Source organism: Pristiophorus japonicus, chromosome 8 (genome assembly GCF_044704955.1).
Source record: "Pristiophorus japonicus isolate sPriJap1 chromosome 8, sPriJap1.hap1, whole genome shotgun sequence".
Taxonomy (NCBI): Eukaryota; Metazoa; Chordata; class Chondrichthyes; family Pristiophoridae; genus Pristiophorus; species Pristiophorus japonicus.
The window spans coordinates 216,183,724-216,189,923 of record NC_091984.1 but is presented as its reverse complement, the minus strand read 5'-3'; positions in this window follow the sequence as shown (position 1 = coordinate 216,189,923).

The following is a 6,200-nucleotide window of genomic DNA, read 5'->3' as shown; positions in this document are numbered from 1 at the left end:
AGATCATTAACCCGGAGTCAGTTCTTGTTGGAAGCAATGGAGTGAAAAATTCTATTGTCATGTAGCACAACACACTGTCCGTCTCCCAACATCAGGAATCATGCTCACTGCAACAACATTGCTGTCTTTATTATTATTTGAGGATAAAGCTGCTTTGTTTTTCCATATTTGCTCCCCCCAGGCCATACACTTGAGACAAAAATCGAGTAGATAGATGTACCAGGCCAGCATCAGTGCCACTGCAAACTGGCTGATTGTGTGAAATGGTGAGTTCTGCCTCCAATTCTCCCTCCCGACATCATGTAGAGAAGCACCAGGCGTGCTGTTAGGATCACCTGACGACAGCAATAGCTAAAGAAATAGCCCAGTGAAGTGAGGGGGTGAAAGCTGTAGCCCACTGCGGTCATAAACCTCTTTCTTCCCCCTCCCCCCCCCCCCCCCCCCCCCCATAAATCTAGGATCAGTAATTGAGCAATGCCAGTCGTGCATTCTGACCCTAGTCACAAGTGCAATTTACAATAAATAGTTTGTAAAGCTACATAATCTACAAAAACAAAAATGTTGCTTCTCGTGTGTCACACTTGCACTATTCATAAAACGGCACCAAATCTCAACAGACAGAGCCTACCAATGAACAAGGAACATCTTTGAGAGAAAAAAAGCTGCCAGTTCCTTTAACCTTGATAAAGTGGCCTCTCCCCAAAGTGAGGGGCGAGGGATTTACGAATAGCTGCCAACCAACAAACTTTAATTAGCAATTGCAATTAGATTGTAATTGGCTTCCAGATGTGTATATTTACAGCTATCCAACTAGTGAGAGGCGAGATGAAACATTCCCACTTTCACAGCAAAATGATGCATTGCAGGGTACAATGCTCCAAGCATTATAAAACAGCATATCCTCCAACTTACAGCAATGCCACAGGATGCCTCATGGCATATTAATAGTTTTATGTCACACTTTAAGCCAGTCCATATGCACAAAAATAATGTTTTTTTTAATTGGTTCTAGGAAGCCAATCAGAAAACATTAGTAACTTACTTTAACCTATCTGTCACAATCTGTTCCAAATGGTAACTATATGCAGAGCCACATTGTTTAAAAATAAATTCTACCTTCATAATAATTCTTGTCTCCCATAAATGTATTTTTAACAATAGCTTTAAACTTTCCCTGCCCCTGATAGTCCAAGGTTCATTACGGCTTTTAATTTGTTTTTTTAATTGCCAGCAGGAACCCTCTAGATAAAGCTGCTGCTCTAAAGTAATACTAAGCCTGGCTTTTAAAAACCTCCATTGTAGGAGTTTCACGGGTCCTGGGAAAGTAGGAATATAAGATGGTGATCATGGAGTGTGATGATGTATAGTAAAACATGTTTTTTCAACATTTTCTGTTGTCACCAGACCCCTGCATTTACAGATTTTTCTCTTCTGTTTTCTCTCTCATCTTTCCACCTTCAACTATTTGTACATTCCTTTAATGTCTTTCCATTGTCTCACTGACATTTTATATAATCTAACAGTTTTCTATTGAGCAGTCTCCAGATCATTTAATTCCCTCTATGATTGGAGGATCTAGTTCTTATTCTATCCTCATTTTTTTCTAACTTTATTAAAATATTTATCTTTTTTAGTTCTGATGAAAGTATGCATGTAAAAGATGAACTTGTCTTTTACTGTTTATAGATGCTGTATATTTCCAATATTTTCTGGTTTTATATCAGGAGATCATGTAATGAGCAAGGCTGTAAGTTTTGTAGAGTGCATTATTCCCGCAGAGTTTCTGAAGTTAAGGGGGACGGGCAAACTATTCGAAGCATTCCATATCGGTTATAGTAGACTGCTATCAGATACATCGAGTTCCCCCTGATTTCACAGAACTATGGGGGCTGTGTGCAAAATGTAAAAGTTCTAAAGACGAGGTGAGAAGTATGTAGCAAAGTATGTAAAAGAACACGAGAGCAACATTTAGAGGAGAAATTTACCAGTGTTATAAATTGAAATAGAAACAAAGTTTAAGACAGAGATCATGAGTTTGGAGACTGGAGATGAAAAAAAGCGATTGATTGTCAGACAAGACTTTACTTCTGTCCAGGAAAGTGAGCCTTTTCTTGGTCAGAACATTCTGTACTCACTTATTTAGTTCTTCCAGCTCAGCATGTTCTCCCTGTGCTGCTAAGTATTGTATTGATGATGTAATTGTGGACCCCTGCTATGACAGCTGTTTGGCTGCTTAATCAAAAATGATGTCATAGGCAGGTTTTACACAGGAAATGTGAATCTTCAGTTACATTTGCATGTTTTTGCTCCAGATACTTCTCTCTGGTTCAATGACTTCACATATTATTCTCAGGTTCATTGGCTGCAGATATTTTTCTTGGGCTGAAGCCATTCCCTTCAGCCATCCTTTTGCTCCCGACGGATTGCCGTGTGCCTTTATCTGCTCAGTATCCAGGTAATGTGTAGAGTCCAGGAGTTGAATGGAGAACCCTCATCATTGTATTTCGGCTTAGCTGATCTTCCTTGACTTTGGGAAGACAGTGGAATATAACTTGCCAAAGGTATTTATTGAACAGTAAGTGTATGAATGAACAGAAGCAATGACACACTAGATGTTACAGTAGTTATAGGCTTAACTATTCTTCCTTGGAATGATTGAAAATAACGGTTGTGTCTGCTGTAATGCACGTTAGCTTGACATGGTGGCTCACTGCTGACCTTCCACGGAGTCTCTGGTCTATCTCTATCTCTCCAATGGCTGAAGTCGGATAGGCTGTGTACTTCAAAAAAAATTACTGGGACAAAGAAAATTTTAAATAGAACTGCGAATCAAACATTTAATGAAAACCCATATGCTGTATGTATTTGAACTGAATGTTTGGGCCCTGCTTCAGATATTTTGTACCTGGATGAGAGTGGTCTGAATTTCTATTCCTTGGCTTTATCACTGCTACTCTGCTACTAGAAAATGCCTTACCTTAGGTGACTTTTCCTCAGCATGTTTCCCCATTTTTCACTCGCCAACCTGCAGCTTTGTGGTTAGATTGGGAGCTCGTTATATTGGCCAGTGTGCTTGCAAATAGTTTTAAAGTGCATTGGAAAGCCAACATGTTGCATTACCATGCTACTCATAGGGTATACCTGTTAGTTTACAGAGTGATACTGATTTATTCAGTACATTGTACATATTTTGTAGATAATATTTATCTAGGATTGAATTAAAAGCTCAATTCCAATCATGATCTTCAGCTGATTTATACGTAGAATAATAGACACCCAGAAATCAATGGCAGGCTGGAACTAATTGAGGGGTTTGGGTATTAACACGAACTTGTGCCAAACAACATTGGGACAGCAAGACTGACGCAGGACTAAGTAACAGTGCTCGGACCTCATTCACTTACCTATAGAGAGAGTTAGCTGCTAGTGTGAGACAAAACATACAATCTGCTCTCAGATATATGTCTGTTTAAAATTATAGTTCTAAATAAGAACGTAAGAAATAGGAGCAGGAATAGGTCATTTGGCCCCTCGAGCCTGCTCCGCCGTTCAATAAAATCATGGCTGATCTGATCTTGGACTCAGCTCCGCTTCCCTGGCCATAACCCTTGACTCCCTTATCGTTCAAAAATCTCTTTATCTCCACCTTAAATATATTCAATGACCGTGCCTCCACAGCTCTCTGGGGTAGAGAATTCCAAAGATTCGCGACCCTCTTGAGAGAAGGAATTACTCCTCATTTCCATTTTAAATGGGCAACCCCTTATTCTGAAACTATGCCCCCTAATTCTAGATTTCCTGAGGAGAAACTACTTCTGCTTCGACCCTGTCCAGCCCCCTTGGAATCTTATACGTTTCACTAAGATCACCTCTCATTTTTCTAAACTTCAATGAGTATAGGCTCAACCTTTCTTCATAAGACATCCCCTTCATCTCAGAAATCAACCTAGTGAACCTTCTTTGAACTGCCTCCAAAGCAATTATATCCCTCCTTAAATAAGGAGAACAAAACTACACAGTACTCTAGGTCTAGTCTCACCAATAACCGATACAGTTGTAGTAGTACTTCCCTACTTTTATACTTGACATGTCAGTGAATTGAGAATTTGCTTCCTTGATGCACAGGTGCATGTGTGTGAGGAAAGTAGCAGAGCATAGAATAACTCCAGGTGAACACAGTGACTTTCTCTCCCGGTGCACTGTCTATGTCAGTCTTTTTTATGCTGCTGGCTGGATTCACCTGTTTGAAGATGTACTGCAGTTTGGAAACCTCTGATCCGAGCATTGCTCCCTCATTGAAGAATGTAATTGTTAATTTAACTTTATCGTAACTGAACCAAAAGACATTGAAAACACTAAACGATTAATTATTTCTTGAGTGTTATCAAATAAAATGTCTAGTGTGAACTGTTCAAGGCTGCCAGCTACATTTTTGCTGGTGAACTGAGTTGAGAGTTTCATAACGGGTTGACAGCATTTCATGTTCTCCTTCACAAATCCTTTCAGTGATTCAATCATACAGGAGCAAAGTCTGCAGAGGAAACTTAAGTACATTCATTGATGGTACTTTTGCATTCTTTAATAAACTGTCAGCTCTGATGTTGACTGTTTATTCATGCAAGGGTTATCCACAAGGTCATTTTTCCAATCAGCTGTAGCTACTGCATCAGAATCAAATGATGTATACAAATCTGTTGCAAGGGTGTCATTCATTGGAGTGTTCTGACAGCTTAATTTACCAATTTCTAAAGCTCATGATTGTTATTTGCTATCTTGGAGTAGTGTCATTCTCAATATTAACTGGAAATTCTGATTCACTTGATGATGGTCTGGTTTTATTTGATCCCATAGTTGCCTCATACAGTTGATTGCATCAGGGACTGTATGACCAGCACAATTATAACACTCACTGGTGCCCTTCTTGGAATTCATTGACTGCAACAGGAGCACAAAAAATTCTAAGCTGACGTTCCAGTGCAGTACTGAGGGAGTGCCGCAGCGTCGGAGGTGCCGTTTTTCAGATTAGACAGTAAACCAAGTCTGCTCTCTCAGGTGGACATAAAAGATCCCTTGGCACTATTTCAAAGAGGAGCAGGGCAGCTATCCCCAGTGTCCTGGCCAATATTTATCCCTCAATCAAAACCTAGAATTGATTATCTGGTCATTACCACTGCTGTTTGTGGGAGCTTGCTGTGCGCAAATTGGCTTCAGCGTTTCCTACATTACAACAGTGATTACACTTCAAAAGTACTTCATTGGCTGTAAAACGCTTTGAGATGTCCTGAGGTTGTGAAAGGCACTATATAAATGCAAGTCTTTTCTTTCTAGAAATAACTTTCACATGCTTTATGAGGTGTAAGTTGAATGAATATTTTAAAGTAGTGTTTGCTGGGTTGAATTTGATTTTGACATTCTGAAATGTAAATGTCAAGGTGGTAGCCAAAATTCCCATTAGAGAACTTCTTGTTTCTTTCCAACTATTTTGCAATCAAATTCCTTGAATCCTTGCATATAGACTTTTGCAGTCATCCATTCGTTGCTGTTTGTGCACTAGGCTAACAGACAGTTTTTTGTATCAAACACTTTGAAGCAGTGAGGAGTTTTGGATTTTGATTGATGACAGCCTTTTCCTTTCCTTTGTGGCATTGCACAGGATTGCTATTGTTAAGCATTCCTTCTATTCCCCCCCCCACCCACACCCGCCTTTGCCGTTCCCCTTTTAAAAGTTAAGCTTTTATCTGGAAGCATACAAAAACATACCATTCATCCATGTTAAAAATACCACAAGGATCTTAACCACTAATAAGTTATCTCTTCAATCAGTCACACCTTCCTCTGATGGTAAATGCAAGAAAGACTTGAAAGTTCTCCGAATAGTCCAACTATTTATTGGAAATTTTGACTTGGTACTTGCTGAATGAATGTAATAACTTTTTCTTGCCCTTGTGGTCCCAGCAGTCGAATGCTTTTGGGCCCAGCAACCTGGAACCATTCCCACCCTAATCTCATTGTCTATATGGTATGCTTTGTCTTTGTGATTGCTTGAAACACTCTTCAAACAAGGAATGAATCTCCTCACCCTTTCAGATGATTTGTGTCTGCCCTTATTCCTGCAAATTTCCTGCTACTCCTTTCTGTCACTGGCAGTTCCAGAAAATGTCAATTTTCATTAATCGCTAAGTCTCCTGGATCTCTTTGCT